Source organism: Lemur catta, chromosome 4, assembly GCF_020740605.2.
Source record: "Lemur catta isolate mLemCat1 chromosome 4, mLemCat1.pri, whole genome shotgun sequence".
In the NCBI taxonomy this organism is placed as follows: Eukaryota; Metazoa; Chordata; class Mammalia; order Primates; family Lemuridae; genus Lemur; species Lemur catta.
In genome coordinates, this window is record NC_059131.1 from 29,925,905 (window position 1) to 29,951,132 (window position 25,228).

A 25,228-nucleotide genomic window follows, 5' to 3' on the forward strand; every position below is an offset into this window, starting at 1 on the left:
AAGAAAATAGAACAAACCTTGCTAGGTATAATGCCAGGCTGCATTTTTTATTATATAACATATGTCTCAATTAAATTTTCATGTGATATAGTGCATGCAGATTTTCTAGGACAAACAGCATTGTTTCAGAAGCCAAAGCTTCAATATATTGTGCTGGTAAACCCTGAGACATCAAATCAATAGATACTCAGATCAAACAAGAGTTTCAGATAAGGACAAAGTATTAATCTTAAATGTGAATGCATTTGAATTTATAAATTTAGCTTAAATCCATTTGTAATCTAACTGTAACTATATCCTATACATTTAAAAACCCATATATTGACACTGCAATGATCTAAATTCAATTCCCAGTGACCTTTATTATATCCTTAGTGATATGATATCAGATATGAACATAATGACTACAATTTGTTCAAACTGCAGTAGTGAGTATCAGTATAAGAACTCTGATTATAAAATTTTGAACTCCCTGGATCCACATTTTCATGTTTGGTTTTCCAGAGGCATCCCAATTATATTTTTCTTAATTTACGTATCATAACATTAAACTTTTTAGTGATTTTTAGTATGTTCATATAATGTGCAACCATCACCACTGTCTAATTTCAGAATATCTTCACCATCCCTTCCCAAAATTTCATACCCATTAGCAGTCACAAGCCATTACTCTCTGTCTCAACCCCTGGTAACCACTAATCAATATCCTCTGTATGGATTTTCTTATTTTGGACATTTTATAAAAATGGGATCATATATTATATGGCCTTTTGTGTCTAGCTTTTTCAAATTAGCATAATCTTTTCAAGGTTCATCCATGTTGTAGCATGAATCAGTACTTTATTTCTTTTTATGGCTGAACAATATTCCACTGAATGGATAGATCACGTTTTCTTTATCTACCCACCAATTGATGAACACTGAATTGTTTCCACTTTTTGGCTGTTTTGAATAATGCTAAAATGAACATTTGTGAGATGTATGTTTTCAATTCCCTTGGATATAAATAGAGAGTGAAATTAGTGGGTCATGTGGTAATTCTATTTTTAACTTCTGTAGGATTCCCAAAGAGTTTTCTAAAGCACTGCACCATTTTACATTCCTACTAGCAAAGCATAAGGGTTCCAGCTTCTCTATACCTTGCCAAAACTAGTTATGTTTACTATGTTCATCATATTCTCTATTCCTAAATAAAAAATCCAGTTAACTCAGTAATATAACCTTTTGCATAATGAGCATTGACTATTCTAGGTAATTCTTTGTGATTAAAGCTTTTCTCTCAAATATTGTTTTCATTATTTTGAGCAATAAAAATAGTGCATCCTTATTGTACTTATATTTGAATTCTTTCCTTTATTAGTTTATTTAGCTCATACACTGATTACAGGATAGAATAATACTAATTGTGCATCACATGAAAAACTCAGCATTCTGAAGGGACTGTAAAATATCAGAGCCCTAGATATCATGTCTGGATCTGCAGTGGGCTACTTGTGTGACCTTTGGCAAATTATATAAATTGTCCTTTGCCTCGTTTTTGGTATCTTAAAACAGAGAAAATGCTACATACTTGAAATTGTTGTGGGAGTTACGAGCATATTACTTTTCTATTGGTGTTGTAACAAGTTATCAAAAACTTGATGGCTTAAACAATACAAATTTACTATTTATTATATTTATATAGGTGAGTATTCTGACAAAAATCTCTCTGGGCTAAAATCAAAATATGAGCACTGCTGTATTATTTTTTGTAGGTTACGGGTAAGATATGTCTCCTTGATTTTTCTTGCTTCTAAAGCTTCCCACGTTCCCTGGTCAACAGTCCCCTCTCTCCATTTGCAAAGCCAGAAAGGGCAAGTAGAACTCGGCTTATATTTTCATCTCTTTGGCTTTCTAACCACAGCCAGAAAAGATTCTGTACTTGTAAGAATTTCTGATTAAAATGAGCTCATCAAGATCACTTAGTGAAAATCTCTCCAGTACAAGGTCCGTAATCTTAATCATGTCTGCAAAGTCCCTTTTGCCATGTAAGGTAACATATTCACAGAATCCGGCATTAGGACATGAACATTTTTGTGGGGACATTGTTTTGCCTATCACAATGTGATATGTATGTTTCATGAACAGTACAGATCCAGTACATGGTTAATAGTGAATTGCTTGAAATAGGTACTGCATGATAAAACGGCAAAGGGTTATACCTCAAAGGTGCCAAGGAGATGGGTGACTAAATGTGAGAAGCTATCCAGAGACTTAAAACACAAATACTGCTATTCCTCTATAATGATTTTTCTCACAGGATATTAGTACAGACATATAGTATTAATGCATTGGTACAGCTTTCTATGTGCCAGAGGAATATCTTGGTCTGAAGCAGTTAATGTGTACTCACCACCAGCCACAATCATTTCATCTTTCCCCTGTCTGGGCAGCCAGGACATCTCAGTGCCATTTGGATAGATTTCATTTTTGTGATCTAATCATCATAGTTCTTACCTAAAACCAAAGAGACACCAAGAGATATTGATAAAGGAAAATAATATTGCCACTATTCTATGAAGTGGATTATTGGCTCTGATGACTCATATTTTTCTTTTAGTAATTGACATCAATATCTGTAACTTCTGGATCTCTAAGACTTGATGTATACAAAGAGGTTTTTTTTTTTTGAAATGGGGACAGTGGGTGCAGTAGTTTTTAGGGAGCAGAGACATTACCCTCATAGTTGCTAAGTTCCCTTTCATAACGGTACAAAGTATGAAGTCATTTCTAATTTCTCTCTTGCCTCTCTGCTACACACCCGCACACTTGCACACATTAATACTTTCTTCAAAATACCGGGTACAATGGCAGGAATTTCACTCATTGGCAACTTCTAGGATTAAAGAAGATTGGGTAGAATTAATCTAGTAAATGTTAATTATCTTAAAAACAGCAACCACTGCCACCACCACCACAGTAAATAGGTTTCTGCCAATAAAGTCCCATGCTCCACAGGAAAATGAAATGTCATCTTGTCGGCGGAGACCAGAGCTAAATCAAATCACTTTATTAATGACACTGGAAATGTCAATTCCTACTTTAGGATTATCTTTTCTCTTCTGTAGCCAGAATCACTTTTTTGTCCAAGGTAATTAATTCTGAAATTAGGACTGACCATTTTGTATCCCTTCTTTTCTCTTTGATAAGAAAAATTCAATTATAGACTTTTGTTCTAGAAAGTGATTCTTGATTTTTTTGGCAACTCTGGCCCTGGATGAGCTAGGACTTTCAGTCTAATGCTACCAAATTATCGGTAAAATAACGGAATCATCAAGAATAGCTACAAAGAAGCGATGTTTTTCCCATTTTGTGGACATTTTCTAAATGTCTCTAAAATCGTTGTCAATATTTGCCAATTTCAAAATATGTTCTGGTGGAAATTCGGCCAGAGATATTTTAAGTAAATCCTGATTAAGGACAATTTATGTCAGTGATCAAAACATAGGAAGAGAAAGTTGATATTTGATGATGACATGACACATTTACATAATACCATTTCCTGAGAAGATCAAAACAGATAAGCAGGAAGTGTAAGTATCTGTTTAACACTAAGACTTAGAGTTGGGCACATAGACTCTGACCTTTCTAGGTGGGGTAAGGAGGAGCATTGTATATTTACCTTGCACATGTGACAGCACAAGAAACAGGCTTGCTTAATTGTAGTGGGGAAAAAGTGTATAGCCAGGGGTGGATTGACATGAGGAACAGGTAGCCTCAGTTCAAAGTACTGTTTGCCTCTGAAATCATTGTTGTTGTAGAACATCTTCTGTCTTTTGCTGGCAACCTGTAAATTAAAAATTTTGTTTTGTCAAGAAAAGAAAGCTTTGTCAAGAAAAATCTATGCTTTTTGTAAATAACAAAAAAGTTTCTGCCAAAGGCTGTTTCTGAAATATTTTAGTCAAAATACATAAATCAAAGAAAAAAAATGGAAAGAATTATATATATTTGGGAATGAGGTATTTTTCTGTGGGAGTTTAGAGTTTAGAAAGGAGGCATGTCTCCATTACTTCTTCATTACTTTTTCAGCTGGTTATTGACAACCTGCGTTTAACAGTGATGTGAATAAAACAAGAGAAAAGAAAGCTAGTAAAAATTTCCTTAACTCCCAATGCAAACACAAGGTACCATTAATATTTTGGTGTATTTACTTTTCTATTTATCTGAAAATTCTGACTTTTTATTAATTATATTATTATTATAACTATATTTAATTAATAATTATAATTTTTGTTTGATATGATTTCAAATTTACAGAATATTTACAAGAAGAGTATATAAATTTCCTGATATTTTTAGCCCAAATGTACCAACTTAAATATTGCCCATTTGCTATATCCCTCTCACTCTCCTTTTCTCTTCATACATATGCATGTAAGCACACAATCACAGGCATGTATTTATTTATACATAAATATTTATAATCACACACACAAATGAACATTTTTTTCTGAAAACATTTTATAGCCAGACATATCATGTCTTTACCTCCAAATGTCTATAAAAATCAAACACTTGAACACTGTAACAATACATTATCTAACTCATAGCTCATATTTAAATTTTTCCAGTTGTCTCAGTAATGCATTTTATAGTTATTTTTTCCCAGTACGGCATCTAATCTAGATCACAGGTTGCATTTACTTATGTCTATTTATTCTTCATCAGTCTCAGCTTTTCTTTGTCTTTCTTGACCTTGATGTTTCTTAAGAGAACAGGTCTATTATTTTGTAGAATGTCCCTCAGTTTGAGTTTGTCTTGTGTTTTATAATGGTTTGGTTTGGGTTCAAAAATGCCACAGACATTATGCTGTGCCCTTCTCACCTCTCATAGCAGAAGGCACATAGTGTCAATTTGTTCCAACGTCAATACTATAAACTTTGGTCACCTGGTCAGGTAATGTCTGCGAAGATTCTCCACTCTAGATTATTGTTATATTTATAATTAATCTGTCATTTATAGGTAGATACTTTTAGACAATATAAATATTAAATATCTTATTCCTCATCAAACTTTCATCCATCGATTTTAGCAAATATTGATGATTTAACTCTAATATTTCTTCTAAAATAATAATATAGTAATCTATTTTTTTTTTTTTTTTGAGGCAGAGTCCTACTCTGTCACCTTGGCTAGAGTGCCGTGGTGAGCCTACCTTGCAGCAACCTCAAACTCCTGGGCTCAAGCAATCCTTTTGCCTCAGCCTCCCGAGTAGCTGGGATGCACCACCATGCCCGGCTAATTTATTCTATATAGTTTTAGCTGTCCAGCTAATTTCTTTCTATTTTTTAGTAGAGATGGGGGTCTTGCTCTTGCTCAGGCTGGTCTCGAATTCCTGAGCTCAAACGATCCGCCTGCCCCAGCCTCCCAAAGTGTTAGGATTGCAGGCGTGAGCCACCACACCTGGCGAATATAATAATATAGTAATCTATTGATACAAATTTCTTGTCTTCTCTGTTTATTATGGATTCATTCATTTATTTACTTGTATTCGTATAGACTCATAGATTTCTATTTTATTCAAGGAGTTATAATTCATTATTATCAATATTGTTATCATTGTGATGCTCAAGATGCATCAGATTTGGCCAGTGGAAACTTTTGCAATCTTTTTGACTCATTCCCATAATTAGTTTAGGGTGCAAAAATATTCCAGACCCAAGTTGAATTTTCTCTTCCCTAGATTTGGTATCTGTCTTTACTTCAGTGAGTCCTGGTTCCTTTTAGTAGAGTAGGGTATTTAAAAACCACAATCTGGGAGGCAAAAATGGCGGATTAGTGGTGACCTCCCGGCCCTCTGCTCCCAGGGTCGGAGCTGAAGAACGCGGACAGCTACACATCAGTGTGTCGCTCTCCCACAGGAACAGCACCGTGAATCTGCAGAGAAGCAGCGTGGGACAAGCAGCGCTGGAAATAAAAAAAGGTGAATTGGAGAATCGACCACAAAGTCTGGAGAGCGCGAGATACACAATAGGGAATAGTGAGGGCCGGCCAGGGCAGTGTGGTCTGACCCACAAGAGGACAGACGACTCTTGCTCCACCGACCTCCACGTCCCTCAGGCAGGGAAGCGCGCGAAGCCAGTGCGAAGCTGTGGCCCGGGATGGCAGGCCGTGTGGAGAAGGGACGAGAGCGGGAAACGTTCTGAACTCTCCGGCGCTCCGTGCTAGGGCCGCACTGGGCGGGGAGGGCCTGGTCCGGGCGGACACTCCGCGGCCCACAGGAGGAGTCTGGAGACGGGCACCTGCCTCGGCGGTCACCGGGACGGGCTAAGGCAGGGGAACGGTGAAAGGGAGGCTCTGCCCCGGAGACCACCGAAGATTCGGCTGGCGCAGGGTGGGCCGGGGAGTGCAGGACCCGCCACTGGGCTGACAGAAGACCGTGGGTCAGGGAGGCAGTGGGGACAACCGGCAGCCCGTTGAGACAGCCTGCCAACCCCGGCGCCTGTGGCCCCATGAGCAGCGGCCCCCAGTGCTGGCTCTCTGTGGGTGGGCAGCCGCCGTTCCGGGGGTCTACAGCCTAGAAACGCCGCGGAGCGTCGCCGTTCTGGGCACCGCCCCTTCCCGGGCCGCAGAGCGAGCTCGGGCAGGTCTCAGGCGACGCCCCGGGCCCGCCTGACAGAGCGGGCCCCGCCCTTTGAGGAGGGGAGACAGGAGCCAAGCCACTTTCTGAACATGCCTCCCCTCACCCAGCCGCTTGCCTTGTCACAGGGCGGCACTAACCCTGCCCCGGAGGCGTGGAGTGAGGAGAGAGGCCGGAGTCTGGGCCGAGTCACGCGGGAGCCGCGGGCGGCGCCCCTCCCCCCGGCTGGCGCTTGTATTTCCCGCCAACAGGATAAGCCCCGCCCTTGGGGGGAGGGGAGAAACTAAAGAAGACGCGGTCTGGGCGGGGGCGTGGGGGGGTCCCGGGCAACGCCCCTCTCCCAGCCCTGCAGGGCAGACTCTGCCCTTGGAGGCAGGGAGAAGGGACAAAAGTCATTTTCTCTGTGTGACTGGCATGAATCTGTGGGACCAGGGGAACTAAGCAAAAGAGGGCAGACTGTTGATTCGGTCCAGCAGGTTGGTTTTGGTCATCTGATAAGAACATAAGAGTAGGGCTCGCCCTTGGCACCCAGGCCGCTGCCGGCTTTGGGGCTTGTGGCCTGGGAAGGAAAATCCCGGCCAGAGTCCTCAGCGATTGCAGCAATTGACACCCACACACACACCTGGAGTTGCCTCACAAGTATGGCGAAAGAGCCCTGAATAACATACTACCAGCTCTCCCCTAGCAGCGGATCAAGCAACCACGGAAGGACACGCTCTCAGGCTTGAAGGTACCTGTTTCCCTTACCCCACCTAAAGTGGCAACAGGGCTCAAGTAACCCTTGGGAGTGACAAGACATTTCCCAAAGATGGGGGCCCTTGTATACCTGATTTAGAGGTTTAGATCCCAGCACACAGGCATTGGAATACCTTGATAATTGACTCCTCCATGCAAACTACAAGCAACAACAGAGAGGGTAACCCCCTAGCTCAACACAGTGCCTTCCATCCCAAACTATTGGAGGGCAGTGGAGTCACACACACAAGTGATTCACCAACTGGGAGCTTAAGCAAGGGGTCCAAACTCACTAATCTTTGGCAAGACGTGAAGACAACAGGTCAGAGATAACCCAACAGGCTAAAACACCTCTAAGGCACTATAAGACCAGAGCACATGTCCCCAGCACTGTCAAGGAACGTCCCTTTGGGGACTTGGAGATAAGGCCTAACCAGCCCCAGCACCCCCAGTTCTCAAACAAATTTGACCTGATCAAATAAAAAAGGAATATGAGGGTTGAGGCTGGCAGAAAGGGGATTTTTTTGTTGGATAAGAGAGAAACTTTCCTGAGAAATCTCTATGTCCCTCCCAAATTCCGCAGGTAAGAAAGAGGTAAAGAACCTAAAAGTATGAGACATGGACTTGTGTGAAGTTTGTATGTTTTGAATTATCAGTACATGTTTTCCATGACTATTAACATTTATATGGACTCTTCGTAAAAGTACATCTGATTCAGGGGCCCTTAGAAGAATTTTTCCTAAATTATGAAGCTGCTCCCCGCCAATATATTTCTATATATTTAATATCTCTATATCTCTGCCTCTATCTATCTATTTGTTGGTTTGCCTTTTTTATGCTGCTGCTATAGTAATAAATTGCTATTTTGAGCTACAATAATATTTTGGGAGCTGAAGAACAGGGGGCAACATCAAAAGAACTGATTAAAGCAAACTAAGTGATCACCCTTATGCTTTGGCTTACTTCCCTAGTCTAAATACAGAAAGCAAGTCCTTTAAAGGATGAGAAGTAAAAACATTATGACGAGAGGAAACTTTCCATAGACTCTCTTATCAGCCACATTTTATCTGTTGGCTATTTATATCTGTACCCCTTGTAGCATCAAGAAGCTGCAGCTTGGGAAAATGAATCCTTTAAAATGTATTTGGATCTGCAAAAAATGATTTTGGTATTTTAATAGGGATTGCATTCAGTCTGCACATCACTTTGGGTAGTACAGATATTTTAACAATATTGATTCTGCCGACCTATGAGGATGGTATGGTTTTCCACCTGTTTACATTCTCTGCTATTTCCTTTCTTAGTGTTTCGTAGTTCTCACTGTAGAGGTCTTTCACCTCCTTAGTTAAATATATTCCTAGATATTTTATTTTCTTTGTTGCTATTGTGAAGGGTACTGAGTCTTTGATTTGGTTCTCAGTTTGACTGTTGTTGGCATATAGGAATGCTACTGATTTCTGTACGTTGATTTTGTAACCTGAAACATTGCTGAATTTGTTTATCAATTCCAGTAGTCTTATGGCATAATCTTTGGGGTTCTCCAGATATAAGATCATATCGTCAGCAAAGAATGATAGTGTGACCTCTTCTGCCCCCATTTAGATGCCCTTGATTTGCTTCTCTTGTTTGATTGCTCTGTCTAGGACTTCCAGCACTATGTTGAATAGAAGCAGTGATAGAGGGCAACCTTGTCTGGTTCCAGTTCTAAGCAGGAATACTTTCAAATTTTCACCATTCAGTATGATGTTGGCTGTGGGTTTGATATATATGGCTTTAATCATTTTTAGGCAAGTTTTGTTTATGCCTATTTTGTTAAGCATTGTTATCATAAAACGGTGCTGAATTTTGTTGAATGCTTTATCTGCATCTATTGAGAAGATCATATGGTCTTTGGTTTTGCTTCTATTTATGTGGTGGATTACATTTATAGATTTGCTTATGTTGAACCATCCCTGCATAATCATGATGGATTATTGTTTTGATAAGCACTAGAATTCAGTTTGCTAGGATTTTGTTGAGAATTTTTGCATTTATATTCATAAGGGACATTCGTCTCTAGCTTTCTTTTTTTGTTGCTTCCTTTCCTGGTTTTGGTATCAGAGTGATGTTGGCCTCATAAATCATGCTGGGGAGAATTCCTTCCTTCTTGATACTGTGGAATGATTTCTGCAGGATAGGCCCCAGTTCTTCTTTGTAGGTCTGGTAAAATTTGGGTGAGAAAGAAGGTCTGGGACTCTTCTTTTTAGGAAGGTTTTTCATTCTACACTTTGTATGGAATCAGAGAAGACTCGTATAGCAAAAGCAATCTTAAGCAAAAAGAACAAATTGGGAGGCATCAATTTACCAGACTTCAAGCTATACTACAAGGCTAGAGTAACTAAAATAGCATGGTACTGGTACAGGAATAGAGACATAGACCAATGGAACAGAACTGAGAACCCAGATATAAAATCATCCTCATATAGCCATCTAATCTTAGGCAAAGCAGACAAAAACATACAATGGGGGAAAGAATCCTTATTCAATAAATAGTGCTGGGAAAACTGCATAGCCACATGTAGAAGACTGAAACAGGATCCACACCTCTCACAAAAATCAACTCATGGTGGATAACAGACTTAAACCTAAGGCACGAAACTATAAGAATGCTAGAAGAAAGTGTTGGAAAATCTCTTATAGACATTGGCTTGGAGAAAGAATTTATGAAGAAGACCCCAAATACAATCACAGCAACAAAATAAATAAATAAATTGGACCTGATCAAATTAAAGAGCTTCTGCATAGCCAAGCAAAGTATCATGAGAGTAAACAGACACCTACAGAGTGGGAGAAAATACTCACATGCTACACATCCGATAAAGGGCTGATAACTAGTATCTATCTAGAACTAAGGAAAATCAGCAAGAAAAAATCAAACAACCCCATTAAAAAGTGAGCAAAGAACATGAACAGAAACTTTTCAAAAGAAGACAGACTAATGGCCAACAAACATATGAAAAAATGCTCAACATCGCTAATCATTAGGGAAATACAAATCAAAACCATAGTGAGAATGGCTTTTATTCAAAAGATCCCAAAACAATAAATGTTGGCATGGATGTGGAGAGATATGAACACTCATACACTACTGGTGGAACTCCAAACTAGCACAACCTCTGTGGAAAGTAATGTGGACATACCTCAAAGAGCTACAAGTAGAACTACCATTTGACCCAGCAATCCCATTATAGGGCATCTATCCAAAGGAATAAAAGACATTCTATATAAAAGACATCTACTCTTGAATGTTTATAGCAGGACATTCACAATTGCAAAGATGTGGAAACAACCCAAGTGTCCATCAATACATGAGAGGATTAATAAAACGTGGTATATGTATACCATGGAGTTCTACTCAAGCACAAAAAACAATGGTGATCTAGCACCTCTTTTATTATCCTGGATAGAGTTGGAGCCCATTCTACTAAGTGAAGTATCACAAGAATTGAAAAACAAGGACCATATGTACTCACCATCAAATCGGTATTAACTGATCAACAAGTATGTACACATATAGTAGTAACATTGGGTGTGGAGCAGGTGGGAGTGGGGAGGAGGGGATGCGTATATTCACACCTAATGGGTATGGTGCGTACCATCTGGGGGATAGACACACTTGAAGCTCTGATTTGGGCAGGGCAAAGACAATATATGTAACCTAAACATTTGTACCACCGTAATATGCTAAAATAAAAATAATAAATAAAATAAAATGCATTTGGGGCTTACTCCAACTTGATTTTACACATGGAAACACAGGGAAATTTATCAGGTACAGGCAAAGTAATACCACTACCAAAATTATAAAAACAACATCTTGCCACAACTGATGAAATGTATTTCCCATTTTTATAAAAATATGTTATTACTTATAAATCTTAGTTGTGTCTGGAAGAGAACATTGGGAATAACTCCTTGAGTTTGGATTTTTCTCTGGTCAGAGATGTGAAGTTTTCCAATCTGTGTCGACCTTCTCTGAGTCATTATGGTTATACCTGCCATTCCTTATTGTGTGCCTGCTAAATTCTCTGCAAGGAACTTAGGAGCAAGTGCTTGTCAGGAGAGTATGCATAGGAGTGATGGAAAAGAAAGATAAAGGAAAGGGAAAAAGAGAAACGTGGTGGAAGAAGAAAATCTATGCCTCCTATATTCTCTATGCTATTTTATTGGAATGATTTTTCATAAAATTTTTTCTATTAATATAAAAATGTAACTGTCCCTAATATGTACAGGCAAAAGGAAGGAACATAGTTTTATTTTATTGTTTTTAGTTAGTCTAAATTTTCCTGGGAGGAATTTTAAACAATTTATGAATATGATTGATAATTTAAAATATTTTTCAGAAAGGGAAATATTTAAATAGACTAATTTTTTTGTTGAGTTTATAGTTCCTATTTATCGTCTGTGTGTTTTACTTTAGCAGAAGTAAAATTGTACTTTTAAAGTCATCCAGCACAAGTGTCTATTTACTCTTTGGTTCCCTTCATTGCTCAAGAAGGGTACTCATTTAGATTCTCTTTTCTTCTCTTCCCACTGCATTTAGAAATTGGCTGGGGTTCTAGCAGGGGAACACCAAAGGCTAAGAGATGCTTGGATAATCTTGCAGCTGTAGCTCTGGTGTACATCAGGCTGTCTGTCCTTTGACAATACCTCATTCATGTAGAAACGTAGGGGCTTAATAAGTCTGACTAAAAGCATGTGGTATAAGGTATAGGGCATTCTGATTCCAGGAGAAAACTAATTTGCTTTATTATAAGGCAATAAAATGCATACAGGAGAATCTTTAGGCTGTATTTCTATAATAGCTACTAGGTATCCATTACAGCGAAATGACAATAGAACAGGTAAAATTCTATGTCATCACTGTCAGTTGTCTCATATATTAAAAATGAATATAGATCTTAAAGAAGAGAAACTATGACCCCCTCTGCCCATAAACCTTAATTGTAGACACCCTCCTTTTTGTGTGGTTTAAAAACAGGCAGTATCTCCAGCTTTGGTCATACAATTGAAAGGTTAAAAGAGGGGGACAGAGAAAGAGAGAGAGAGAGATATGAAAACAGAGAATGAGTTCATAGACAGCTGAGAAACATGAAAGAATAGTTTCTACTAATTACTTAATTTTATACTGAGTAGAAATAAAGGCATTTTACTGAAAAATTTTTTTGACTCATGTCTCTCTCTTAGCCTTCTGAGAATTTCACCTTCATTGTCTTAGAAAAAGAACCTGTCAGTTAATTTTGGATCTAGTAAGGAGAAGAATTCCCTTAAAAATAGGCCTAAATGTATGCCTTCATTAGAAGGTGGTCTTATTTGAAAATGCCATCCTCACCATCTTTATGATGGGAACCTAAGGAAGAGAAAGGAATAATGAGAATAATCTCAACAAGATTAGCTGATTGCTTGAAATGACTTTTGTTGCAAAATAACTTTTGTTATTCTGCAAAATAACAAAAATCTTATTTTCTGAAATGTGAACACCAGATTTTGAAAGTAGAAAGGGGAGAAAATTGTTCAGAAAAAAATGTTATCTTTCCTATAAAAATATCTTTCAGCATATCATAAAAAGAATTAAATTTTTGAATATAAAGGAGAAGCAATTAAAAAAAACATTTTCTCCTTGATTGAAAGCAAGATATAATAAGCAAGTACATTTTACTTCTCCAATGTATAAGAAACACTTTTGTTTTCTGGCATGCCAAAACTCCATTTGTGTATGAATATATAAAATGCAAGCATCTAATAAACTCAAGTAACTATCAACAACTTATTAGGAAGGACTTCTTGCTTATATGTTTCAAATATGAATTTGTAATTTCCCATATTTCATTATCTTATAACCCAGATTTTCAACTAATCATTTCTGTTAGCCTGCTATCCTTTTTCTTTTTAAAAACTTAACAGGTTATTTGATACAGCAGAACCACGACCCTCATAACAGAACTGCTCATAAACAAGTATAACACAATAGAGCATTTTTTATGTTTGCTGGCCATTATACTGTCTTCTTTTGAAAAGTTTCTGTTCATGTCCTTTGCCCATTTAATGCACAACATCTCTAATCATTAGAGAAATGCAAATCAAAACCATAATGGGATATCACCTAACTCCAGTGAGACTGGCTTTTTTCAAAAAGTCCCAAAACAACAAATGCTGATGAGGATGTGGAGAGATTGGAACACTCTTATACTGCTGGTGGGACTGCAAGTTAGTACAACCCCTGTGGAAAATAATTTCAAGATACCTCAAAGAGCTACAAGTAGAACTACCATTTGATCTAGCAACACCACCATTAGGCATCTACCCAAAGGAACAAAAATCGTTCTATAATAAAGAATGTTTATGGCAGCACATTTCACTATAGCAAGGACGTCGAAACAACCCAAGTGCCCATCAATCCATGAGTGGGTTAATAAAATATGGTATATGTATACAATGGACTACTACTCAATTACAAAAAACAATGGTGATCTAGCACCTCTTATATTATCCTGAATAGAGCTTGAGCCCATCCTTCAGAGTGAGATATCACAAGAATGGAAAAATAAGCACCACATGTACTAGCCATCAAATTGGCACTAACTGATCAACACTAAGGTGCTCACACGGTAGTAATATTCACTGGGAATTGGTGGGGTGGGGGTGGATAAACTCACAACTAATGGATGCAGTGAGCATTGTATGGGGGAAGGGCAGTACACTAATCCTGGCTTGGGTGAGGCAAAATCATAACTTGTAACCAAAATGTTTGTACCCCCATAATATCCTGAAATTAGAAAAAAGACAAAAAAACCCAATTATAGCACAATAGAGACTGTAGTGTATTTTTGAAATATGATTGTGGAAAATGGAATGTACTTCTGCAAAATGAACAGAAGACAATATGTGAAAAGGCTGGAAAAAACAGACAGGCTTAGGAATCTTATACAAAAGTAAACGTTTACGTGGGTGACACAGAAAGACTTCAATTTTATTGACAGCTGTGACAGTGAGATGCTCTATATGCTGCTTGAAGTTTCGAGATCCTGTGATTTTCTAGTGAAAAAGTCCAGAAACTCTTAAGATGGTACCTTTACAATGTGGGGGTGGCAGGTAAAAAGGTGAAAGGAAAAATAGAGAGGAAAGGCCAGTGTGTATTTCCACGAAAATTTACGTAGACCCCACTCTGAAGCAAACCAATTCTTAAACATGTGGATTTTATTATATAATGATGCAAAATCTGCATAGTTGAGGCCCTTGATCACTCACATATGTAAACCACTTGAAAGGAACCAGTTTTGAACTTCCTCTTGATTTCTTCATTGGGCTTTCTTGTCTTATAGACAAGTCAGTCCGATGTCACCATGAAAATAACGGAAACAATCTATTGTACCTATCTTTCATGAATGGCTCTTTGTGTCTAAGTTCCAGGGCATGACTGTATTATGAAAGGCCCTGATCAAACTTGTTTCCAAAGGTAGCATCCTTGCATTGTAGAAAAGTGTTATAAGTTAGGCTTAGAGTGAGTCAAAGACATTGCTGCAACCTCTAGGCAGATGTAGTTTGTAACAAGAAACATGTTAACTATGAATTTTCTTTATTTAAAAGTGGCATAATTTGAACTTTTTACTTTGTTCCTCAAAGATTAACAGATTAAGTGGCAAATGAATGACCTTGAAAAATGTGTCTCGATTTAGGGGAGTATGCAGTGGGCACATGCCAGAGATAGATGTAGAGCAGTTAGCATTCAAAGTTTAGATGGATGGCATAACATGTGCCATGAAGAAAGGGAGGCATTGATTTAATGACCACATCCTGGTTCTTATCTATTTCCCTCTGAGTCCTGTGAGTAATTCAGGGACCACAACCTGATGAACATTAGTAGAGGTTTTCTCTGACTGATTACTTGAACTTTTTCAACTTTAACAGGTCTTTTCCCCCTATTGATGCCAGGAACATTATTGGGTATGCTTGAGGGTAGAAATGTCTATTTATTACTAAATATGTTAAAGACTATTATAAAAATGAGTGAGAAAAGGAAAAACCTTCATTGTTCGACAGTGGCGGTTGTCTTTAAGAATGGCAGATTTTCCCTTAGGAAAGAACTTTATTTTTATTTAGGAAAATGCCTTTTGGAATATGGAAAAGTTGTACCTTAGGGAATTGTGTAGAGAAAAAAAAAAAAGAAGAAGAAAAAGAAAGAAAGAAAAAAGAAAGGAGAAAGAAAGACCTTGCTCTGCAAAAGCGGGAAATAGTTTGCAGGTTTTGGCTATTAGGCCAAAGGAATAGAGGATTTAGGAACTGGAATGAGGAGGGTTGGATGAATGGTCTAAAACGGTAATTTTCTACCTAGATGCACATTGGAATTAACAAAGGGAAAAATTCATTAAAAAAAATTCATTTCTTGGTTTCATTTCCCAAAGATTCTAATTTATTTAGTCGGAGTGGAGCCTGGATGACAACATTTCATTTTATTTTATTTTATTTTTTTGTTTCAGGATATTATGGGGGTACAAACATTTTGGTTACAAGTTATGATTTTGCCTCACCCAAGCCAGGATTAGAGGCATGCCCTTCCCCCATACAATGCTCACCGCGTCCATCAGTTGTGAGTTTATCCACCCCTACCCCACCAATTCCCAGTGAATACTACTACTGTGTGAGCACCTTAGTGTTGATTAGTTAGTGCCAATTTGATGACGAGTACATGTGGTGCTTATTCTTCCATTCTTGTGATACCTCACTTCAGAGGATGGGCTCAAGCTCTATCCAGGAAAATATAAGAGATGCTAGATCACCATTGGTTTTTTTTAATTGAGTGGTATTCCATTGTATACATATACCATATTTTATTAATTCACTCATGGATTGATGGGCACTTGGGTTGTTTCGACGTCAATAGTGAATTGTGCTGCCGTAAACATTCGAGTGCAGATCATTCTTTACAGATCTAGAAAAAATAATTCTTTGCTTTGTATGGAACCAGAGAAGATCTTGCATAGCCAAAGCAATCTTAAGCAAAAAGAACAAACTGAGAGGTATCAGTCTACCAGACTTCAAGCTTTACTATAAGGCTATAGTAATTAAAACATCATGGCACTGGCACAAGAACAGAGATGTAGACTTTTGAAACAGGACTGAAAACCCAGAAATGAAACCATCCTCATATTGTCATCTAATCTTTCATAAAGCAAGATCTTTTGCTTTGTCAATCCTTGACTCAGCAAAAGAATCTCTTTTCAATAAATGGTGCTGGGAAAATTGGATAACTACATGCAGAAGATTGAAACTGAATCCCCACCTCTCACCTCCTACAAAAATCAATTCACAGTGGGTAACAGACTTAAACCTAGGCATGAAACCTTAAGAATCATAGAAGAAAATGTGAGGAAGACTCTTTCAGATATCAGCCTAGGCAAAGAATTTATGAAGAAGACCCCCAAAGCAATCATGGCACCAACAAAAATAAATAAATGGATGACAACATATTAAAAAGCATCTCCAGTGACTTCAATTCTCATCCAGAAGAGAGAATCACTGGAGAGAAGGTGACCATGCCCCCAGATGGGGTTTATGGGTTAAGATAGACAGCAGGAAATTCCCAATATGGGAATAGGAGCTTGATAGTATTCAATCATAAATCATTTGCTGTTCTTACTATTCCATCCTAATGTCCTATTTTCGGTGAGCCGTTTTTTTACATACAATGATCTCGTATTGATGGGGTTTTGAGGGATGAGAATGAGGGTCCAGTTCTGGTTAGAAGTGGTGCCATAAAAGAGTAGCAACTACCAAGGTGGAAACAATGAACTCTGCAGTAGTCATGAGCTATTAGGAACAAGAGCTAATCAGAAGAAGGAAGGGTGCTTGATAGGCCTCAGAAATATTGTTAGGGTTCTGAGCTTCCTGACAAATGTAGCATGGGGTCTTTGGATTCATTATTTGGAAGTAATTATCTCAAGGGGCTAGAGGATTTGGAGTTAATACCATCAAGAGTCATGGTATTGTACACATCAAAATTTGTTAAGAGGGGAGATCTCATGTCAAGTGTTCTTACCCTTTACACACACACACTCACACAGGCACGCCAAAAACAAAAGCAAAGGAACACAAGGAAATTTCGGGAAGTGTTGGATTTGTCTATTATCTTGATTGTGGTGATGGTATCATGAATGTTTGCTTGTGTCCAAATTCATCAAATTAAATTTTAAATATGTACAGTTCTGTGAATATCAATTATACCTCAATAAAGCTTTTAATATAAGAAGAGTCACTTTGTGTTTAATACAATTTTTAGGTACCTGTTAGATGTTATCAGCAACCACCTTAACAAATCCTTGTTTGAATCCAGACTTACACCCTTTTAATAGCTGTGTGATCTTGAGCAGCAGAATTCTCGGTTTTTTCATGTGTAACGTGGGGATAAATGGTGCACTTCAAAAGATTAGACACGATGTCTGCAGGGCCAGCATGTTTCTGAAATTAAAATCTGGGCCATCAGTTTTTCCTTTAAAATTTATCTTGGGGAAATAAACCCATAGGTATGCAAAGACATATACATAATAAAGTTTTTGGTGCATTATTTGTAACAGCAACAAATAAGTATTTTAAGTGTTCAATAATAGGAGATATGTTAAATGAATTGTAGGTCAACCATATGAAGAACTACTCTGTATTTATTATGAATGATTATGCATACTCATAGTTACTGACAAAATTTCTGTACTGTTTTCCATTTTATTTTTACATGAAAAGAATTTATGCAATAGTTTAATCCTTCTGTGTGTATCTGTGTGTGTACACATACATAAAAAATGGAGGATATATGCATAAATGAAAACCTAACAATTTGTCAGTTTTATATACTTTTTCTTTTTTAATTTAATAGGTTAAGGAAACAGAACAGCAAACCTGCAACAAATCATTTGGATGTAATTATAACACAATAAATATGGCAGCATATTTTATGAAATGTAATTGGGGAAGATGTGGGTTTCTCTTGGTGATAAAATTTTGATGGGTTTATTTTTTTCTTCTTTTTTTCTATATTTTTTATTTTTAAAAAGAGTGAACATGACTCTGTTTTATTTGCATAAACAGAAGAAACATTGAAGTATTTGAATTTTTAAAAATAAAATATAAGTTCAATATCTAGCAAGACACTAGACCTCTCAATATATATTTGTTGTTGTAGTTATCATAGCTAATTAGTGAATGCGAGGTAATTTACCATCCTGACCAACAGTATATAGAAGCAATGATGCTGACTTAGCTCATGGATTTTAAGGGTGTGCTAGCAAACTTGTATTACATCCATAAAATTTGCATTTGCATTTCCTTTGTCTAGAAAAATCATATAAAAATTTTATTGTGTCTGTACTTAAAGCTGTGTAGTTACGATACTTTCCAAATCATCCTCATATTTTTCTATAAGTTATAGATTTTCATGAGGAATCATAATGACATAATTTTCCAACAGGATTGTAAAGGTTGGTGTAGTGGGTACAATGCTCTTGGTCATACGATAATCCATGATCACAGCTCTTTGCCACATCTACTTTGAGAATGAAGGCAATTCTCAGTAATCAAACTGTCAACATTCCAGAAAATGTCAACATCACTCTGAAGGGATGCCCAGTTATTGGAAAGGGCTCCAGAACAACCGTGCAGAGGAGACTTCACCCACATCAAGGTAGAACTCAGTCTCCTTGGAAAGAAAAAGAGGCTTTGGATTGACAAATAGTAGGGGAATAGAACGGGACTGGCTACTGCTACCACTATTTGTAGTCATGCACAGAATAGGATCAAGGATGTTACACTGGGATTCCATTACAAGATGAGGTCTGGGTATGCTCACTTACCCATCAAGGTTGTTATCCAGGAGAATAGATCTTTTGTCGAAATATGAAATTTCATGGAAGAAACATATACCTTCAGGGTTTGGATGAGGCCAGGTGTTGCTTGTTCAATATCTCAAGCCCAGAAAGATGAGTTGATCCTTGAAGAAAATGACATTGAACTTGTTTCAAATTCAGTTGCTTTGATTCAGAGAGCCACAAGGGTTAAAAATAAAGATATCAGAAGATGTTTGGACATTATCTATGTCTCTGCAAAAGAAACAGTTCAGCAGGCTGATGAGTAAGATCAAAGAATTGTCCAGCTACAGAAACAAGATGCTGCATGATTCTTAAGACCTATTTGTGATATTGAACTGATGCAGTTAAAGACTGCTATTGAAAAAAATAATAATAATTCACGATTACAGGTGCTGCACACAGTGCCTGGGTGACATTTTTATGTCCGAGCTCCATGTGTACCCACTGAAGACACCAGTCTACCAGTCTGCTAAAAGTAAACGGAGCCCTTCTCTGCTTATCAGATGGTTGCCACACACTTCAGAAAATGCATGGGAGAGACAGGAGACATACTGTCTTTCTTCACTGTAAGGCTAAGGCTTAAGAGGTATAAATCTCAGAGAAAGTTGCTGGTTGCTTCTTCATTGAGAAAGGGTCTTTTCAGATGTCTGGGCTTGAAGTAGAGGCTCTGTAGTCATAGACCACTTTTCTCAAAACTGCCTCTCTGGGCAGGAGGCCCAATGGCTGATTCATCCTGCATTCATCACAACAGTAGGGAACCAGAAAAACTCACAACACGGAACCTGTGTCTGAGCCCACATGCTATTTGGGGGTTCAGAGAACACGTAGATTCCGGGGCTCTGTGTGGGAGCATTTGTTCTGAGGTGGATGATGCACTGACTTTGCAATTTCTGGGTTTTCTCACCTTGAAATAACCAATTGAAAGCTAACTGGGGTAATTCAAAGGATATAAATGAGGAGTCTTCAAATTTGATTGCAAATAATTATCATATGGGAAGCTTTTGAAAATACAGATTTTACAACTCTAAACGTTGATTTCGGGGCTCAGTGAAGCCTCCCTGAATCAGGTTCTCCTGGGATGGGGCCCAGAGGTAATAGTTTTTAATAAAATATCCTACTAATTCTGAGATACACTCAGGTTTGGAAATCATTTCTTAATTTCTTACATAAGTTAAACATCAAAAGAATATGACAGAAAGGGGATGGGGAAACTGAGAAAGAGGGTGTAAGGAGGAGAATAGGAAAAAACATTGCAAAAATAATAACAAGAAAAAGAGTGAGAGACATAAATTTTAGACAGAAGGAAACATTGAGCACTGCAGCAAGCAGCTGCCAACTGCGATTTGTACTGGTCTTGAAGAAAGGAACCAGGAGAACAATGTTTCCTAATCCACAGGGGCTGCAATTACTCTTGCATTCGTCATTTGTATACTAAAAGCAAATTAATTGTAATAAGACATTGTCACTGAACAAATGTCTCCTGCTTGGAAAATCAGTGCTTCCGTTCCGTCCCTGCCTTTATGTTCCAGCAGGAGAGCTGAACATTACCGTGGGACAATGCACTATTCTACTGACATTATCTTTTAATTATATCTCCATCACACACAACTTCCAAAGCTTTTAATGAAATATTCCCTAAAAATGTTTGCCTTTAAGAGGAACATGTAAACTTGAAGAGCAGAAATGTTTCAAACCTATGTGACACAAAACATCATCTTAATGTCACTAGACTCCCATAGAGGACAGCCAAAGTCATCATTGTGACTTCTATTGAACACAATCTGGTTATAGTACAAAAATACTGGAGAAGAAAAAAAGTGTTTTTGGTATAAAATATATAAGATATAGAAATAAGATATAGAAGTATTCTCAGGTTAAATGTCAAAACGAGAAAAAATATAAGCTGAGCTAAAAATTACTTTTCTAAATATGAGTAGGTGACTCTCTCATAAGAAATAAAATGGATCTATTTTGACTTTCAAATGTTCATTTCTGCTGCAGAAATTTTTATTTTCTTGTACATAAAAACTCTAACTGGGGCTACCACTGCAAACAACTCTGCTTTTGTTTCTTTCCAAAGAAACAAAACCTTCTGCCCTCTGGGTTTGATAGTCTCTAAGATAAGACAGCAGTGTAGACTTTCCTCATCTATAAAATGGACAAATAATCCCATCTATTTAATACCATGAGAGGGATGAGTAAATTAATATGTATAAAGCATTGGAAGCAATATCTGGCTCTTTTAAAATATTGTACAAGTGTTTGCTCTGACTATTATAAAGGATAAGATTGTCCTGAAGCTTTTGAAGCTTCACGTTTTTTTCTCTATATATATTTCCATATTTCTTCCTATAACATTGATTGCCTTGCAGCAGCACATTTTAAGTGACATAACAGTCTATATAGTAATAGTTAACCATTTGTGTGCCAGAGGTAGTTCCAGAGATCAACAGTCTCTTGTTCTTAATGTCCCCTGGTTCATTTATGCCAAAAATTGTCAAGTAGAAATCCTGTCATGTCCTTCAGCATGAAAGAAGATTAAAGGTAAAAATGGAAAGTGAAGAGAAGGAGAAAATGGCTTGGGAGGGACACAAAAAAAATGTAGCTCTGCTGAAAGAATAGCTTCCCTATGCTAAGGCTGAGACATCATAGAGTCTCATAGAGAGAGAAGGGGCTTCTCATGCACATCAGTGAAACCAACCATGTCAGCAATGCCAAGACAGTGACAAGATATTGTAACCAAACTACTTTCCTCTCTTAAAGGTTGTAGAATTTCTTTGGCTCTTTCATCATCCTTCGCCTGTGCTTTTTTCTTCATTATTGTCCCCTATGTACTGCCCCAGACACCACCCTTTTGACAATATTATCTTACTATCTATAGTACCCATAGACTTTTCTTTTCTTAAGCTGTAGGTGTATTGTCTAGGGTTAGCCCCTTCCCCTAATTAATTAAACTTGCTGTTTTGTGGCACCAGAGAATGTCTAGAATATCCATGATTCTGTGTCCCAAATACAACATGAAGAATGCTGTGTTTCTGGATGACACCTAGTTGTTTCCAAATAACGTATGCCTAGCTTCTTTCTGTTTTACCTTAAAAAAAAAGTTAGCATTCTACTGTGATTGATGTTCTACCTCCTTTTGCCATGGCTTCCTTATCCCATCTGACTTAGAAAATTTATGTTAGTTTTATCTCTACCATTTTAAATGTCAGTTGTCTTCTCAAAGAGCATCCTCTTTACTTAATGGCATCAATTATAAGAAAGAAATTTAAGTAATACATATGCATCACAGAGACAGATGCAGAATGAAAGGGAGATAATATATTATTTCAAAGGAGTGATTGCAACTGAACTGAAAGCTTGCTACATTTTCTTGAAAAGAAGTTACATGAATAATAATGATAGCACCAAATATGACTTTTATTTTAGCATCTGTATATTTAAAGTCACCATGTTAATTATAAGGCAGGGGAGCTCCTTCCAGATATTTTTATGAAACAAATAAAATGAACAAAGTGCTCAAAGCATCCAGGGAAAGAAAGCTTTATGCTATTTGAAGAAGAATCTGCCAAAGCCTTTAGTCAATCTTCACCATGACATTAAAGTCAGAATTCATTTACAATGTATTATATGAAAGCCACCTCTTGATTTTGCCCACTGTGTCCTACCACCTGACAATCGGTAGGGTCAGAATTCATATCCTGGATCTATTTGCATATAATTTCCTTTCCATTTGTGTATTACTTAATACTTCCAACTGATCACAATCCGTTTCTGTTTTGAAGTCAATCAGGATTGACAAGCTTTATCTTCTGTTAGTCAAAATAACAGGAAACTAATATAAGGTACACAAAGAAATACATGATTCCCAACGGAAATAATAATAAGCCAAAAATCTGGAGCTAAAATTCAATTTTGACTATGCAAAAATACACGTTTGTACACTGTCCAAACAGCCTATTAAAAGGGGATTATGCAGATTATCACCTGATTTCCTGGTCTACACAAATTTAATCTTGATATTTAGACTATCCTGTTTGTGGCATTTCATAAACCCATGTTTTTTGATTATATATTTAATGTGGGTTTATGTACAAAACTGTTGTGAATCCCCTGTCTTGTATGTTATTTAAGGTTTATTATCTAAAAACCACACGATTAATGATTTAAACCACTTATTAATTTATTATTCATTCAAGGAACAAATATTTGAAAGCCTAGGTGGTACGTGTCTTTTGGATAGCGGGAAACTAGCTAATAAGAGAGGTGGATCAATCTCATATTTCAGTGAGAAAGAGAGTCAACACACTAGTGAACAAATAAATAATAGCAGTAAAAATGTTTATCTCACTTGATGTCCTGTCAAGCTTCTCTTCCGTCAGGTAGTAAGGATTACGTGGATTATTGTATTATTAATTTAACTTGATTTTATATTTAATATAATTTATATTTAATTTTATATAATTTACTATTATTCAATATTATAATTATATTAGTTTAAAACTTTCAAGAGGAAGGATGAGATAAAAAGAGATAGGGTAGGAAATCAAGAGATCTGACTTTAACTCTTACTTCTTCAGCTTTTTAATTGTGAGATCTTGTGTTAAAGCTCTGTTTTCTCTCTCCATATAAAATTAACTAATACTTGCCTCAGAAACCAATGAGACCATGTATATGAAGGCTAACATATGTAATTGCTACAGTCTGAATGTTTGTGTCCTCCCATACCCAATCTCCAATGTGAGGGTATTTGGAGAGAAGGCCTCTGGGAGGTGATTAGGTCATGAGAGTGGAGCCATCATGAATGGAATTAGTGCCCTTTTAAAAGAATCCTCAGAGAGATCCCTTTTAACACATGAGGACATACCCAGAAAACTCAGTCCATGAATCAGAAAGTAACCCCTCACCAGACAGCAAATCTGTCAGCACCTTGATTTCAAACTTCCCAGCCTCCAGAAAGGTGAGAAATAAATTTCTGATGTTTATAAGCCACCAAGTTTACGGTATCTTGTTAAAGCAGTCCAGACAGTCCAAGACAGTAATCTATAAACATGAGACATTAAGGAATCATTGATTATTGAATTAGATTGATTTTATCCCTTATAGCTATGACACATACTTTCCTGGATATATAAGAGCAAATATATTTTATATATCCTTTATATGTATTTTATTCTTTTATAGATATTTTAAAATGTCACTAAATCTTTTAAAAATAGAATATTAAATTCTAGGATTGGTAAAAAGCTTAAAGATTATCTACTCTAACTGACACCCAACATCTAAAATCTTATCCATAACTTCCACATAATATAAGTCAAGACTTCAATACCTCTAGTGATGAAGAACTTAGAATTTACTGGAATAGTTTATTCTGACCACTAAAAATTATGTTAAAATGTCTTGCTAATTTGGAGCTGGAATGTCTCCTGATAACTTCTGACAAATGGATCTAACTTGAAAAGACATGGGGTATGTATGTCTAGGTTGTACATGAGGGCACTGATGAATGGGGCATTGCTCTGATTATAAGCATCAACTATTTGTATGTTTGTTCTGACAATTTTTCTGCCAATGGGAGTAAAATAAATTAAGAAATGCCTTTTTGACATTTTTGGGAAGGTCTGATTTGAGCTATCAGTAACCCTAATTTATCACTTGTAGTCAGCCAGATAAAAGCCCATCACTCCTCCCTATGATGACTTTTCAGATATTTTATTCTGTTTAATATAGTTCCAAGAGGCTATATAGATTTTCTCTCTGAAAGGGACTCAGGTTTTATATCTCTCCATCACAAGTTACCCATGTTGGACAACATAAAAATAAATGTAATAATTGCTAAAAGCATCTAATTGCTTATACAACATTCAATATCTCCTTTCTGCCATTCTCTTGACTGTGGACCTGCATTGGCATTGTAACATGATATTTTGAAGACCTGGATATCAATAAAACACATTAAAATGTAAAAATTTCTTAT

General features: G+C 37.1%; 1 pseudogene; it reads left to right on the top strand.

Annotated features, from left to right (window-relative positions):
* The first annotated feature begins 18,937 nt into the window (after nt 1–18,937).
* Nucleotides 18,938–19,514, top strand: LOC123636428 (annotated as a pseudogene).
* The last annotated feature ends 5,714 nt before the right edge of the window (nt 19,515–25,228 follow it).